The sequence below is a fragment of the Mercenaria mercenaria genome, chromosome 13, assembly GCF_021730395.1.
Source record: "Mercenaria mercenaria strain notata chromosome 13, MADL_Memer_1, whole genome shotgun sequence".
NCBI classification, from domain to species: Eukaryota; Metazoa; Mollusca; class Bivalvia; order Venerida; family Veneridae; genus Mercenaria; species Mercenaria mercenaria.
This window is the reverse complement of record NC_069373.1, coordinates 72,234,109-72,251,154: the sequence shown is the minus strand read 5'-3', so window position 1 is coordinate 72,251,154 and position 17,046 is coordinate 72,234,109. Positions and strand designations below refer to the sequence as shown.

Sequence of the window (17,046 nt, the reverse complement as noted above, 5' to 3'; positions counted from 1 at the left end):
GGAATTTACGAATTTCCATGTTAGTTTCTTAGTTTTGTTTAGTTATTTCTTCTCACAAATGTGTTTTAATTTAGAACGATACTAGATAACAATAGTGTTTTTACAAAAGGTTATCATATTACATCATGTATTGAAATTTGTCTGTTTGTACGTGAAACTTGATTTCAGGGATAAACACTCACTTTAAATGTTATTATCAAACTACTTTTCAGATTATAAATCATATATTATTTGTTTAACAAAGTGTACACAATTTAAACCGATATGTTTACATAAACAAAATCGCTTTAATGCAAAAAAAGTCTGTGATCCTGATTCGATATGTTAAAGTCTTGCTAACAACAAGGATAGATTATTCACCAGGTAAAGTCACATTCCAAAAACGTAGCTTCCCCAAAGCGCAACCTACGGCACGAGGACGCACACATTACCAGCACACACATACAAACACACACACAGATGAAGAGAAAGCAAACACACGAGGACAAAACGAACAAAGGAACACAGTGAGGCACCGCATTGGAACGTTCAGTGGCAAAGCCACCACAGGGGATTTTATTCAGTTTATGGTGAGCACCTAACCTCACTCCTACCACCAATATGTGCTAAAGTAAAAAAAAAACAATGCAAATTCAAGTAATCTCCGCCAAACACACGCATCGTCAACAGATGGGGCGGCATGTAAAACACAAACAATATATGTACTCAAAACCTTTGCAGAGTCAGAACATCAAAAGGAACACCCTTAAGGGCCTGACGAAACAGGCCAGATGACAGATATTAAAACAACTCGGTCCTGGTTGCGTTTAAAACTGCCTATCATAGAGTCCTCCGACTGTTTCGCTAGGTTTACTAAAAGAGGGAAGCGTAGCGTCCAGCTGTAAAGGGTTGAATATTAAACATGTGGTGTGTCTTTTAATAAAACGTTTTTATAACTTTACTAAATACAGTTGTGAAGTTATCACGACAAAAATGTTGCGAAGCATTCAACATCCCCAAATCGGGATTTGGTATACATTCTCGCAGAATTGTATTTACTGTTGAATTTTAAACCAAATCTGAATTACGGTATTAAGAATATCGCCCAGGCAGCATGATATATTTTAGAAGCAGTTGTTAAGTCTGCCTGCGTATCTCGAGATAGGCTTAAGTTAAACCTCTTTAAGAGAAATACAAAAACAAAGATGCGACAAGGAGTGCACAGTTTGTTCCCAAGGGAATATCAAATACTTGTCGGAAAACTGTATTCCCAAACTTGACGTAAATGTTGTTCATTGGTTACCTACATTGGAGGAAATTATGCTGCAGGTAACGTAAATAGGTTCACTGAAGGAAACGAATTTGAATTAGAATTTGAGTCGAGATGGCAAGCGTTACTGGCGTTCTTTAGCTCATTAATTATGATTGACAGACAGGTGCCAGTTAGAAACGATAAGCTTGTAGCTCTTACATAATTAACTTCAATTGTTTCAGCGTTTTAAATGTAATAAAGATACACAGCAATATTGTGAAGATGATATAATTGTTTTACAGAGGCAAACAGATTGAAACTGTTATTTATTTGTTAAAGAACAATGGATATTGTAAGAGTTTCTTTTACATGCTTTGGCTATCCAAAACGTGGGTTAAAATAAACGGTAACAGTGTCATTGTGAGTTTGAAAACAATTGGATAAATATATATACTTAGCTCATAAAAGAATCCTATATCATTTCCCTTGTTTCAACGGGTTCATGTGAAATGTTGATTGTTTGTATCATTATATCTTAACTATCTTTATCAAAATTTAATGTACAATTACATTTGTAGCTGATAATTTCATACGATAAATGGAAGTTGAAAGATAGGGAAGTACAAATTATATATACAATTTTAGATAGGTCTGTCGTTCCGTGTGAGCACCATTTGGTTTCCGAGTACTATCAACAGAACTTAAAAACGTTTTGGTGTTGAGAGATTAAATGTCACTTTGGTCGTTAACAAGGAAAACGATTTCCGATTAAAAGAGAACAATTGGGTCTACACCAGACCATATGATGCTTGGTTTTTGTTAGGAAATATCTACTTATATTTTGGGACACCAAGACCAAGAGCAAATTAGCCTTATTAAACATACTATGACTGACTGCGGTCAATAGACGACCTTTTATTAATGGGTTCGCCGTAAAAGGCACGTGTCACGGTTGCCAGACAATACTGGGAGACCGTTTGAAGGTACGGCGAATGATTCCCTGTTGACAGTCAATACTGATGGTTTATGGCCAGAAGGTCAAAGTTCAGTGTCACGAGACCTTTAGCCTATTTATGGTTTTCAATCAATATTTAGAACACTTTAACATACTGCCATTAAAACTTCAGAAGATATTTGTTTGTGTAGATTACTTTTATTTCGCGGGGAGTTATATGTCAATGTTACTGCGACTTGTAAACTGAAAATTGTTTCTGATCTATGAAATTGGAGAAATCTTAGGTCTTCAAATCCGACAACTTTGTGAGGTGATTTCTTTTGTCAGAAAATGTCCTTTACTTTTTTGCGAATTCTATGTCACAGTAGTATTGGGCTGTCACAATGCCTAAGATGATTCTCTGTGGTCACTGGATGATCTGTTGTATGGGGATCAGTAGGTCAAAATCCATAGTCAATATTTACATGAACGCTTTCACGAACCTTTAGGCGTCAAAATGTATAAAATAATTCCCTGTGCTCTTTAAATCCCCATTTCTAATAACAAGTCAAAAGTCAGTGTTACGATTGCCAGTCCGTCCCGTTCTTGTTCGCTCAGTTTGCCATCCATGAAAGAAATTTTGATATTATTTGGCACAAAATATTCCCTATTACGACATTACACAAATCCGTCTCTCAAATGTCAAGGTCACATTTCGGGGTCAAATGTTAACAGGCTTGTTTTGTGTCTGGTCAATCACTCTGTTCTCCATTAAGTAATTTTGAATTTATTCTGCACATGTGTTCCGCACAACATGCAAATTGTATACACAGTTCTTCAATAACCGAAATAAAAAATCAACATTGTACATGATTTCTAGATTTTGCATGTCTGATCGACTATTTTGAATAACAGCAAAACCATAACTTTTTGCACAGTTTTTCAATACCTAAATAGAAACTGTTCAACATTAAACTAGGTTTTTTTTTGTCACAAAAACATATGCCTCCCCTTACGTATACCTTTAGCTCTTTAGCGAAGAGGAACATGCCGGCGATATGCACAACTAGGCTTGGTACTGACCACTCCTGTGATGTTTCGTCGAAATCCAGCCAGCAGTTTGACCTGTGAAAGCCCGACAATATTTTTCTATTTTTAGCTCTGGTGGCCATTTTGTGCAGCGAAGCGGAATGTGCCGGCGATATGCACAACTAGGCTTGGTACTGACCACTCCTGTGATGTTTCGTCGAAATCCAGCCAGCAGTTTGACCTGTGAAGGCCCGACAATATTTTTCTATTTTTAGCTCTGGTGGCCATTTTGTGCAGCGAAGCGGAATGTGCCGGCGATATGCACAACTAGGCTTGGTACTGATCACTCCTGTGATGTTTCGTCGAAATCCAGCCGCCAGCAGTTTGACCTGTGAAAGCCGGACAAGATTTTTCTTTTTTTTAGCTCTGGCGGCCATTTTATGCAGCAAAGCGGATCGTGCCGGCGATATGCACAACTAGACTTGGTACTGATCACTCCTGTGAAGTTCCGCCGAAATCCAGCCAGCAGTTTGACCTTTGAAAGCCGGACAAGACTTTTCTATTTTTAGCTCTGGCGGCCATTTTGTGAAGCGAAGCGAAACGTGCCGGCGAAGTGCACAACTAGGCTTGGTACTGATCACTCCTGTGAAGTTTCGTCGAAATCCGGCCAGCAGTTTGACCTGCCGAGCAAGCTTATTGCGGACGGACGGACGGACAGACGGCGAAGGCAAAAACAATATGTGTATGGGGGACACATAAATATTAATTCTCATTGGTCAGTCTGACCGGCAGTAAATGTGGCTGTGCAATGTCGTATTTGTATGCATCAAAGTAAAAAACAAACAAACAGCAACCACATAGTTTATGAATTCTCGTTGGACGTTTGTGATCGAATATTTTAGTAACTGTGCAGTTTTGTATTTTATGAACAGTTTTCAAGACCGAAATAGCTTTTCAGCTTTTCAATTAAATGTTGCATATTTTTGCAATTAGAGAACATTCTTACTAATCAGCGTTCACATATTTATACAAGGCAGTCTGAAAGACAGCTAAATCCCCCGCCACTGCTATGGATAGTGAAAGGGTAAACCTTTGATTTTAGCTGTGACCTTGACCTTGAACTGACATGGCTGCCTCATGAATTGTGCACAACGTCTTGATGAGGTGATCATTTGACCCAAGTTTCATGAAAATCCTTCAAGGGGTTTAGGAGATACAGAGCTGAAACCTTTGACCTTCAGTTGTGACCTTGACCTTGAGTTGACATGGCTGACTCATGAGTTCTTGATGAGGTGATCATCTGACCCAAGTTTGATGAAAATCCTTCAAGAGGTTTAGGAGATACAGAGTGGACACAAAATGGAAGGCTCAAACCTTCGACCCTTAGTTGTGACCTTGACCTTGAGCTGGCATGGTTGACTCATAATTTCTGCACATTGTTTTGATGAGGTAATCATTTTACCCAAGTTTTATAAAATTCCTTCAAGGGGTTTAGGAGATATAGAGCGGACACGAAATGGAAGGCTCAAACCTTTGACCCTAAGTTGTGACCTTGACCTTGATCCGGCATGACTGACTCATGGGTTCTGCACATCGTCTTGATGAGGTGATCATTTGACCCAAGTTTGATAAAATTCCTTCAAGGGGTTTAGGAGATATAGAGCGGACACAAAATGGAAGGCTCAAACCTTTGACCTTGAGTTGTGACCTTGACCTTGAGCCGACAAGGCTGACCTATGGGTTCTGCACATCGTCTTGATGAGGTGATCGTTTGACCCAAGTTTCATGAAAATCCTTCAAGGAGTTTAGAAGATATAGAGCGGACACAAAATGGAAGGCTCAAAACCTTTGACCCTAAGTTGTGACCTTGACCTTGAGCCGGCATGGCTGACTCATGGGTTCTGAACATCGTCTTGATGAGGTGATCATTTGACCCAAGTTCTATAAAATTCCTTCAAGGGGTTTATGAGATATAGAGCGGACACAAAATGGCAGGCTCAAACATTTGACCTTGAGTTGTGACCTTGACCTTGAACCGACAAGGCTGACTTATGGGTTCTGCAAATCGACATGATGAGGTGATCATTTGACCCAAGTTTCATGAAAATCCTTCAAGGGGTTTAGGAGATATGGACCGGACACGATTTTGTTACGGACGGAAGGACGGACGGACGGACGGAAGGACGGACGGACGCAGACCATTCCTATAATCCCTCCGCCACGGCGGGGGATTAAAAAAACAAAATATATCGCTTTATATGAAGAATACAACTAATTGTTTTCCTAAATACATTAATATTGCTGTCACATTTTGTTTTTGCAGTGCAGTTTTTCAAAATTCATTTTCATCCTAAACGACCCTTGAATAAGAGAGTGCATATTGTTAAGATTAACCATGTAAAATGACTTCAATAAAACAATTAACTAAATAGTACGTAAAAGCAATACAAACTTTGCAATCCGTCATTTCAATAAGGAAGTCCTAGTTATTCAAAAACAGTCCATATTTCTTAGAGGTCTATTTAAAGTTTGGTGTGTATTTAGTTTAAATATCTATTGACCTACTTACGACTTTAAGTACAAAGATATGATTTATACAGCGAGAAGAGAAGGGGAGTTAAAGTTCATATACTTACTATAAAAGGCGGATCTTGAAAATAAGTTTTCAAACTGATAGTTATGATGTTTTTCAAGCAGTAATAGCATCGATGTGAAACCATTAATAAATTAAAAGAAGACACAATAATTCTTCAGTGTCCTATTTGGTTCTTAACACTAGAATTGTTGCATTTTGCTAATAGATTTTAAATATTGCTTTTTCATTTTAGCATTAGTTTGCTGACTACCAGATCCTATATTGTGTGGGTTTTTTCAGGGACGATCGCAATAATCTTCACGTATAGTGTGCGAACAACATACAACTGTGCGGTCCATTTAAAAACAAGCGGCAAACTCGTCGAAAATTGGAAAAGGTAAAAGATTATGGAATTACTAATTATATTAAAAATAGTCACCTTTATACAACACTTTCAAGAATGGCAAAATGGACATGATATTTCTTTAGAAACTACAATATAAAAGCATAATATACAAATTAAATCGAATTGGAGTGAACATGTACCAACGGAAAGGACGTGAAGTGGTTTTAAACCTAATTCAAGCGAAGGAAATGGTTGAAAGCCTTATGATAAAATAGTGGAAATCGAGTAAAAGCCTCACATATATAGTTTTTCGATCAAGTTATTGAATTTTATGTTATTTCTAATTCTACGAATATGTGCATACACCCCTTCAGTGTATACTTTACAATCGGTTCCATGTATTAACTTCACATCTTTCGAACTGACGAAGGTATTGAAGTTAAAAAGTTGTATTGGCAATGTGTGAAAATTGAACGGAGCATTTTGTTTTGACCGGTTGTCTCTCTTGCTGATAAACCTGCATGTTCGAAAGCCCCTGTATAGGTAATTCAAAGGAATTACAAAAATGTTTGGCTCTGCATGATACAAAGACGATTCTATACTGAAATAAAACTTTTTCAAGCACTTCGTTGAAAACTGTACGTGAAGGAAATATGATTCCAAATTCTACCACATTGCTACAACTGTATCGTCGTTGCTATCATTTGATGTTTCGAACTTTGAACCAGAGATTGTTTTTCACGAAAAATGTATATCTCCCACAACTTGCATGCAGTAATTATGGAATGCTGCAAATTAAGGGCCATAACTCAAGGGAAGATCACTGAACCATTCCAAGAATGTACACCACTAGGCTTTGGTAGTGGTAACTCCTTAAAGTTTGGTGTAATTCCAACCAGTGCTATAGGGGAAATAGCAAAGATCAAAGAATTTGACAAATCAAAGGTTATGACTCCGCTGAAAAACATTTAATCTGAACATGATGATCATATGCAAAACTATACTTCACACTAATTCAGCATAATTGCATATAGCAAGCAATGTAAACACTGTAAAATATGACAAATCAAGGGCCATAACACTGAACAGGAACACGCCAATGATATATATAAGTTGGCTTGGAATTGTTAACTCATGTAAGGTTCTGTGAAAATATGCCCAATGTTGTAAGAAAAAATGTCAAAATATCATAAAATATAAACAAGAGGGCCCTGAAGACCCTGTATCGCTCACCTGACCTAGTTCTTACCCCCAGATAACCAAAGATGTAAAGATTTCATAAAGACAAACATTTTGACCATGTTTTATGTAAATCAGGTAGATCATTATCCAAGTTTTTCAATGATTTACCTAGTGACATGGTTTCTGTCCTTAGGTACACATTTACTCCATTTTTGACCTAGATTTCATACAATTATTCTGACAAAGATTTATAAAGAGCAAGTTGAAAACGTTACCTCTCAAGTGTTAACAAAGATTTTTTCTGTGATTTGACCTAATGACTAGTTTTTCCGACGTGACCCAGTTACAAATTTATTCTACAGTTAAGATAAACAAACATTCCGACCAACATCCATGAAGACCAGGAAGAAAATGTGGCTTTTAAGTGTTAATAATGTCTTTTTATGATTAGACCCAGTGACCCAGTAACCAAGTATTTGACCTAGATAATACAGTTTCAAACCTAATCTAGAGTTCATAGAGACAAAGATTCTGACAAAGTTTTATGAAGATCAAATAGAAAATGTAGCCTCTTGAGTGTTAACAAGGTTTTTCTATGATTTAGCTAAGTTTTCAACCCGACCTATATTTCAAAGAGATAAACATGTTTTATGAAGATCAAATGAAAAATAAGGTCTTTAGAGTGTCAACAAACTTTTTCTATGATATGACCTAGTGACATGGTTTCTGGTCTCAGTAAACTAATACTTAACTTAATGTAGATTTAAAACAGACACACATTCTGAAAAGTTTTTATAAAGATCTCAAGAAAAAATGTTGTCTCTAGAGTGTTAACAAGCTTTTCCTATGATTTGACGTACAGACCTAGTTTAAGAAGTCAGATTACCCAGTTTTAAATTTAATCTTAATTCCATAGAGACAAAGATTCTGACGAAGTTGTATGAAGATCAAGTTGAATATGTGGCCTGTAGCGTGTTAGCACGATTTTTCTATGATTTGACCTAGTGACTTAGTTAAAGATCTCCGGTAACCCAGTTTTGATCTTTAACTTTATTTTATACAGACAAACATTCTGACATTCTTTTATAAAGATCAAATGGAAACTGTGGCCTCCAGTGTTAACAAGGTTTTTCTATGATTTGACCTTGTAACATAGTTTTTGACCTCGGGTATTTGTTTTGTTGGGTTAAACGTTGCACCGACAAAATTCAGGTCATATAGCGACTTTTCATCTCGGGTAAAATCATTTTAAACTTTACCTAGACTTCATAAAGACATTCTGAAAAAAGTTTTATGAAGATCAAGTCGAAAATGTTGCCTCTAGAGTGTTTACAAAGTTTTTCTATAATCTGACATTGTTATCTAGTTTTTCTAATCCCCCGCCACAAGTGGTGGGGGTTATAGGAATGGTCACCGTCCGTCCTTCCGTCCGTCTGTCCGTAACACTTTCGTGTCCGCTCCATATCTCCTAAACCCTTTGAAGGATTTTCATGAAACTTGGGTCAAATGATCCCTCATCAAACAATGTGCAGAACCCAACCCATGAGTCAGCTTTGTCTCCTCAAGGTCAAGGTCAAAACTCTTGTTTACCCGTGAGCGGGTCTCGAACTTGGTCCGAGGCCGTTTTTGGATTTTTTTTTCAGTTTGGGCACCCCCAGCTCCGCCCCAGACCTTGACTTTTGGATCGGACCGGGTGGCCGTTGTGGAGGGGGTTGTCCCCCACCCGGCACGGGTGGCCGCCATTCGGGGAAAACTCTTGTTTGGGAAGAACCCGGGGTGAGGTGTGAGGCGGGGGTGGCCTAAAATGCTTACAGCAGTTAATAGGAGGACCGTACGGGACCTTGACTTTGGGACGGGACCGGGTGGCCGTTGTAGAGGGTGACGGTGTATGGGGGGCCAGCATAGCGGCTACCACGGGAAAACTCTTGTTTACCCGTGAGCGGGTCTCGAACTCGGTCCGAGGCCGTTTTTGGAAATGTTCACTTTTTTCAGTTTGGGCACCCCCAGCTCCACCCCAGACCTTGACTTTTGGATCGGACCCGTTGTGGAGGGGGTTGTCCCCCACCCGGCACGGGTGGCCGCCATTCAGGGAAAACTCTTGTTTGGGAAGAACCCGGGGTGAGGTGTGAGGCGGGGTGGCCTAAAATGCTTACAGCAGTTAATAGGAGGACCCTACGGGACCTTGACTTTGGGACAGGACCGGGTGGCCGTTGTAGAGGGCGACGGTGTATGGGGAGCCAGCATAGCGGCTACCCCGGGAAAACTTTTGTTTACCCTTGAGCGGGTCTCGAACTCGGTCTGAGGCCGTTTTTGGAAATTTCCACTTTTTTCAGTTTGGGCACCCCCAGCTCCGCCCCAGACCTTGACTTTTGGATCGGACCGGGTGGTCGTTGTGGAGGGGGTTGTCCCCCATCCGGCACGGGTGGCCGCCATTCGGTGAAAACTCTTGTTCGGGAGGAACCCGGGTGAGGTGTGAGGCGGGGGTGGCCTAATATGCTTACAGCAGTTAATAGGAGGACCCTACTGGACCTTGACTTTGGGACGGGACCGGGTGGCCGGTGTAGAGGGTGACGGTGTATTGGGGGCCAGCATAGCGGCTACCCCGGGAAAACTCTTGTTTACCCGTGAGCGGGTCTCGAACTTGGTCCGAGGCCGTTTTTGGAAATTTTCACTTTTTTCAGTTTGGGCACCCCCAGCTCCGCCCCAGACCTTGACTTTTGGATCGGACCGGGTGGCCGTTGTGGACGGGGTTGTCCCCCACCCGGCACGGGTGGCCGCCATTCGGGGAAAACTCTTGTTTGGGAGGAACCCTTGGTGAGGTGTGAGGCGGGGCTGACCTAAAATGCTTACAGCAGTTAATAGGAGGACCCTACGGGACCGGGTGGCAATTGTAGAGGGTGACGGTGTATGGGGGCCAGCATAGCGGCTACCCCGGGAAAACTCTTGTTTATCCGTGAGCGGGTCTCGAACTTGGTCCGAGCCCGTTTTTGGAAATTTTCACTTTTTTCAGTTTGGGCACCTCCAGCTCCGCCCCAGACCTTGACTTATGGATCGGACCGGATGGCCGTTGTGGAGGGTTTCTCCCCCACCCGGCACGGGTGGCCGCCATTCGGGGAAAACTCTTGTTTGGGAGGAACCCGGGGTGAGGTGTGGGGCGGGGGTGGCCTAAAATGCTTACAGCAGTTAATAGGAGGACCCTACGGAACCTTGACTTTGGGACGGGACCGGGTGGCCGTTGTAGAGGGTGACGGTGTATGGTGGGACAAGCATAGCGGCTACCCCGGGAAAACTCTTGTTTACCCGTAAGCGGGTCTCGAACTTGGTCCGAGGCCGTTTTTTGAAATTTTCACTTTTTTCAGTTTGGGCACCCCCAGCTCCACCCCAGACCTTGACTTTTGGATCGGACTGGGTGGCCGTTGTGGAGGGGGTTGTCCCCCACCCGGCACGAGTGGCCGCCATTCGGGGAAAACTCTTGTTTTGGAGGAACCATTGGTGAAGTGTGAGGCGGGGGTGGCCTAATATGCTTACAGCAGTTAATAGGAGGACCGTACGGGACCTTGACTTTGGGACGGGACCGGGTGGCCGTTGTAGATGGTGACGGTGTATTGGGGGCCAGCATAGCGGCTACCCCGGGAAAACTCTTGTTTACCCGTGAGCGGGTCACGAACTTGGTCCGAGGCCGTTTTTGGAAATTTTCACTTTTTTCAGTTTGGGCACCCCCAGTTCCGCCCCATACCTTGACTTTTGGATCGGACCGGGTGGCCGTTGTGGACGGGGTTGTCCCCCACCCGGCACGGGTGGCCGCCATTCGGGGAAAACTCTTGTTTGGGAGGAACCCTTGGTGAGGTGTGAGGCGGGGCTGACCTAAAATGCTTACAGCAGTTAATAGGAGGACCCTACGGACCGGGTGGCCATTGTAGAGGGTGACGGTGTATGGGGGGGGGGGGGGGGGGGGGGGGGCCAGCATAGCGGCTACCCCGGGAAAACTCTTGTTTACCCGTGAGCGGGTCTCGAACTTGGTCCGAGGCCGTTTTTGGACATTTTCACTTTTTTCAGTTTGGGCACCCCGAGCTCCACCCCAGACCTTGACTTTTGGATCGGACCGGGTGGTCGTTGTGGAGGGGGTTGTCCCCCATCCGGCACGGGTGGCCACCATTCGGGGAAAACTCTTGTTTTGGAGGAACCCGGGGTGAGGTGTGAGGCGGGGATGGCCTAAAATGCTTACAGCAGTTAATAGGAGGACCCTACGGGACCTTGACTTTGGGACGGGACCGGGTGGCCGTTGTAGAGGGTGACGGTGTATTGGGGGCCGGCATAGCGGCTACCCCGGGAAAACTCTTGTTTACCCGTGTGCGGGTCTCGAACTTGATCCGAGGCCGTTTTTGGAAATTTTCACTTTTTTCTGTTTGGGCACCCCCAGCTCCGCCCCAGACCTTGACTTTTGGATCGGTCCGGGTGGCCGTTGTGGAGGGGATTGTCCCACACCTGGCACGGGTGGCCGCCATTCGGGGAAAACTCTTGTTTGGGAGGAACCCGAAGTGAGGTGTGAGGCCGGGGTGACCTAAAATGCTTACAGCAGTTAATAGGAGGACCTTACGGGACCGGGTGGCCATTGTAGAGGGTGACGGTGTATGGGGGGCCAGCATAACGGCTACCCCGGGAAAACTCTTGTTTACCCGTGAGCGGGTCTCGAACTTGGTCCGAGGCCGTTTTTTGAAATTTTCACTTTTTTCAGTTTGGGCACCTCCAGCTCCGCCCAAGACCTTGACTTTTGGATCGGACCGGTTGGCCGTTGTGGAGGGGTTCTCCCCCACCCGGCACGGATGGCCGCCATTCGGGGAAAACTCTTGTTTGGGAGGAACCCGGGGTGAGGTGTGGGGCGGTGGTGGCCTAAAATACTTACAGCAGTTAATAGGAGGACCCTACGGAACCTTGACTTTGGGACGGGACCGGGTGGCCGTTGTAGAGAGTGACGGTGTATGGGGGGGGGGGGGGGGGGGGGGGGGGGGGGGGGGGACAAGCATAGCGGCTACCCCGGGAAAACTCTTGTTTACCCGTAAGCGGGTCTCGAACTTGGTCCGAGGCCGTTTTTGGAAATTTTCACTTTTTTCAGTTTAGGCACCCCCAGCTCCGCCCCAGACCTTGACTTTTGGATCGGACCGGGTGGCCATTGTGGAGGGGGTTGTCCCCCATCCGGCACGGGTGGCCGCCATTCGGGGAAAACTCTTGTTTTGGAGGAACCCGGGGTGAGGTGTGAGGCGGGGTGTCCTAAAATGCTTACAGCAGTTAATAGGAGGACCCTACGGGACCTTGACTTTGGGACGGGACCGGGTGACCGTTGTAGAGGGTGACGGTGTATGGGGGGCCAGCATAGCGGCTACCCCGGGAAAACTCTTGTTTACCCGTGAGCGGGTCTCGAACTTGGTCCGAGGCCGTTTTTGGAAATTTTCACTTTTTATACGCCCGTTTGAAAAACGGGACGTATTATGGGAACGCTCCTGACGGGCGGATGTGCGGATGGGCGGGCGAATGGGCGGGCGGCGTCCACAGACTTTGTCCGGAGCATATCTTCTACATGCATGGAGGGATTTTGATGAATCTTGGCACAGTTGTTCACCATCATGAGACGAGGTGTCCTGCGCAAGAACCAGGTCCCTTAGTCTAAGGTCAAGGTCACACTTAGAGGTCAAAAGTCAAATTCAAGAATGACTTTGTCCGGACGTATCTTCTTCATGCAGGGAGGGATTTTAATTGAAAGTTGGCACAATTTTTCATCATCATTAGACGGAGTGTCGTGCGTGAGAACCAGGTCCCTTGGTCTAAGGTCAAGGTCACACTTAGAGGTCAAAGGATACAAGAATGAAAACTTTGTCCGGAGCATTTCTTCTTCATGCATGGAGGGATTTTGATAATACTTGGCACAAATGTTCACCACCACAAGGCGGAGTGTCACGCGCAAGAACTAGGTCCCTAGGTCTAAAGTCAAGGTCACACTTAGAGGTCAAAGGATACAAGAATGAAAACCTTGTCCGGAGCATTTCTTCTTCATGCATAGAGGGATTTTGATATAACCTGGCACAAATGTTCACCACTACGAGATGGAGTGCCATGCGCAAGAACCAGGTCCCTAGGTCTAAAGTCAAGGTCACACTTAGAGGCCAAAGTTCAGATACAAGAATGACTTTGTCCGAAGCATTTCTTCTTCATGCATGGAGGGATTTTGATGTAACTTGGCACAATTATACCCCATCATGAGACGAAGTGTCATGCGCAGTTCCCTTCTTTATAATTACTTCCCTTTGTTGTTACTATAAATAGCTTATATTGTAACTTTTTCATTACTAGTCGTAGGGAAAAATCGAGACCACTTTTCTGTAGTACAACATGCATGTTACATCCAATTTTGAGGTGTATTTTGATCAATCTCTACCCGGTTAAGATTTTTAGGTGGACTTACAATTTTTTTTTGGATTTTTTTTTTTGGATTTTTTTTTTTAAGATTAACTTCCCTTAGTTGTTACTATAAATAACCATTGTTAAGTTCTATAAGGTTTACAATTTTATTTTTAAAACAGATGAAACAGCTGACTAAACAGATGTTATACATAATTACATGGGTAGAAAAGCACTTCTTTCGATACTGAATATGAACTATAAATGGATGTAATCAAAAACAAGGATCCAATGAACTTCAGCATTCAAACTTCAGAGACAACAATCGACCGAAGCAGGACTGAACAAGCAATTCGTATATTTATGTTCATAAAACTTGTATATGTTTTACTATGAATATATCAGAAGAGTTCGTTTTTATTCCAGAGACACTACATGTATACCTAAATAGTTGATACTTTCGAATTATTCTGTTGCGTAATAGGGTTTTACTGAATCCAAAATATCTTGTGCATTTTTACGAATATTGAGCGTTAAAAATTAAACAAGTAACGCAAGTATGCATAGTGTAGATGAGGTGGGGGCGTTATATAGGAATCACGTTGTCCCGTCCCGTCCGATCCTGTCCTGTCCTGTACCATCTATGGAACCGATACAGCTATCAGTCATGAATCAAGTTTACATATAACATCGTATCCCAGAGTGAGACTGAGCACAAGAGGTACAATGAGTAGTATTCAGAGAGATACAGTGAGTATCATATGTTACCATTATAACCTTTTTTAACGCGTGCTTGTTTGAAAGATCTTTTTTTTTTTAGTTTAAGTATATATCATACCTAAACATAAACAAGAAATGTCTTTAAAAAACACACACGATTCATTTGCAAGTATTGCAACTAAGCAGCAAATTTTAATGACCAATAGGTATCCTTTCAGTGATAGAAGGTCAAAATGATTTGACCTCCTGTGCTGATTCTGAAATAATTTCGTACTGGGTCAGAATCCTCCATAAGTAACCGACTAGCACAATATCTCGGCCCGCATACAATTAGATTAGAAATAAAAATAAAACCCTAGAAACTCTTGAATCACTAGAGACCCAAACAATTCTAATTACTCGATTAAGTTCTCAGTGTTTATAAAACTTAAAGCAAAATATCAAGTTGAAGTCAGTTGAACATTTGCAGGTTGGGAGAACTTCAATAACTGTTGAAATATTTTTTATATGGGTAAAGTAATAAGTAAATACTTACAAATATGATGGGATAGTGATTTTTCAATTTAATTTGTACATTCGTTGTTGTTTGCATTGTCATTATTTTCATGAAATTTAAGATTTTTCAGCTTACCTAAGCGAGGTGTGCAACGGGGAAAGAAGTTTACTTTCGATTTCTCTTGCGATGATATATTACTAAAGACTTTAATATTACGATAAATCGTTTTAGTTTTGGGTAACAAAACTACTAAATATCCTCTATTTTAATATGTGCCTTCTGATATTCAATGTCATTTAAGACTTAGTAATAAATGATTTGTCTTTTCAGCGCGCATCTGTTCCGTGAATATAGGATATAGGTCAATATCCGTGTTATACAGCTCACGCCGAAAAATACACTACAGGTGTATGCGCTTATCCCACTTACCATGTTCACACTAGCAGATCGGTTTTATTAGCTCACCTGTCACGTAGTGACAGGGTGAGCTTTTGTGATCGCCCTTCGTCCGTCGTCCGTCGTCCGTCCACAATTTCTTGTCTGCACGATAGAGGTTTCATTTATGATTTTATTTTAACCAAACTTGCACACAACTTGTATCACCATAAGATCTCGGTTCCTTTCTTGAACTGGCCAGATCCCGTTATGGGTTCCAGAGTTATGGCCCGTGAAAGGGCCAAAATTAGCTATTTTGACCTTGTCTGCACAATAGCAGCTTTATTTATGATTTGATTTTTACCAAACTGGCACACAACTTGTATCACCATAAGATCTTGGTTCCTTTCTTGAACTGGCCAGATTCCATTATGGGTTCCAGAGTTATGGCCCCTGAAAGGGCCAAAATTAGCTATTTTGACCTTGTCTGCACAATAGCAGCTTCATTTATGATTTGATTTTAACCAAACTGGCCTACAACTTGTATCACCATAAGATCTTGGTTCCTTTCTTGAACTGGCGAGATTCCATTATGGGTTCCAGAGTTATGGCCCCTGAAAGGACCAAAATTAGCTATTTTGACCTTGTCTGCACAGTAGCAGCTTTATTTATGATTTGATTTTTACCAAACTGGCACACAACTTGTATCACCATAAGATCTCAGTTCCTTTCCTGAACTGGCCAGATCCCATTATGGGTTCCAGAGTTATGGCCCCTAAAAGGGCCAAAATTAGCTATTTTGACCTTGTCTGCACAATAGCAGCTTCATTTATGATTCGATTTTAACCAAACTTGCACACAACTTGTATCACCACAAGATCTTGGTTCCTTTCTTGAACTGGCCAGATTTCTTCATGGGTTCCAGAGTTATGGCCCCTTAAAGGTCCAAAATTGGCTATTTTGGCTTTTGCAGCCATATAGAGACTTCATTTATGGTTTTATTTGATACAAACTTCCAAAATAACTTCAACAACAATAATTCTTGGATTCCATGACAAATCAGATCCAAGCGTAGGTTCAGAGTTATTTTATATCTGATTACCTCCCCTGATTGTAATCAAAATGGATTTATATCAGTAAGTACTTGTAGTACTTATTTGAAATTTCATTATTGTCATTAGTTGGACTGAGCCAATCAGGGTAGATAACTATGGACTGATTTTATGTCAAATTACCTCCCTTTATTTCAAATTAAAATGGGTATATCTCCGTAACTAATGAAGATACTGATCTGAAATTTCATTTATGTCAACAGATTTATTTGGCAGATCCTTCTTTTCTTCACTTACAATAATTTTTTTTTTAATTACTTCCCTTTTACGTTACTATAAATAGCTTATTTTTAGTAATTTTTTTATCATTGGCCGTAGGGAAAAACCGAGACCACTTTTCTGTGGTACAACATGGATGGTACCTCCAATTTGTAGGTTTATTTTGACATATCTGTACCTTGTAAGAATTTTTTTTTTCTTTTTGGTTAAATTTCTTCCCTTTGTTGTTACTGTCCTTTGGACTTAGATATTTTTTCTGAGGACCTTCTTGTCCTCAAGTGCAATGATAACAGGTGAGCGATATAGGGCCACCATGGCCCTCTTGTTTTTATCAGGAACTAATTGGCTATAATTGGTATTTGACATTTAATACCCTTCAAAATATAATCTAGTTTGCGTCCACACTAGGCAAAGAAATGTGGTTTAAATATATA

General features: G+C 41.9%; 1 protein-coding gene and 1 long non-coding RNA gene across 25 annotated transcripts in view; one reads left to right on the top strand and one right to left on the bottom strand.

Annotated features, from left to right (window-relative positions):
• LOC123529752 (serine/threonine-protein kinase TBK1-like) overlaps positions 1-17,046 on the bottom strand; it is a 264,731-nt gene that overhangs the window by 184,739 nt on the left and 62,946 nt on the right. Inside the window, exon 1 of one of the 14 annotated variants that reach the window (XM_053522238.1) lies at positions 5,647-5,718. The exons of 12 other annotated variants lie outside the window; for them this stretch is intronic. The gene's annotated coding sequence lies outside the window, so the exon portion shown is untranslated. Of the gene's footprint in view, positions 1-5,646; positions 5,719-17,046 lie in introns of those variants that run through there. One more of the 14 variants, XM_053522239.1, reaches the window with a different exon arrangement.
• Positions 1-17,046, top strand: part of LOC128548003 (uncharacterized) — a 217,683-nt gene that overhangs the window by 140,543 nt on the left and 60,094 nt on the right. For 9 of the 11 annotated variants that reach the window (XR_008366859.1, XR_008366861.1, XR_008366858.1 and 6 more), the window contains one exon: positions 6,070-6,166. This is a non-coding gene — a long non-coding RNA (uncharacterized LOC128548003). Of the gene's footprint in view, positions 1-6,022; positions 6,167-17,046 lie in introns of all 11 variants that reach the window. The other 2 variants (XR_008366860.1, XR_008366865.1) reach the window with 1 other exon arrangement.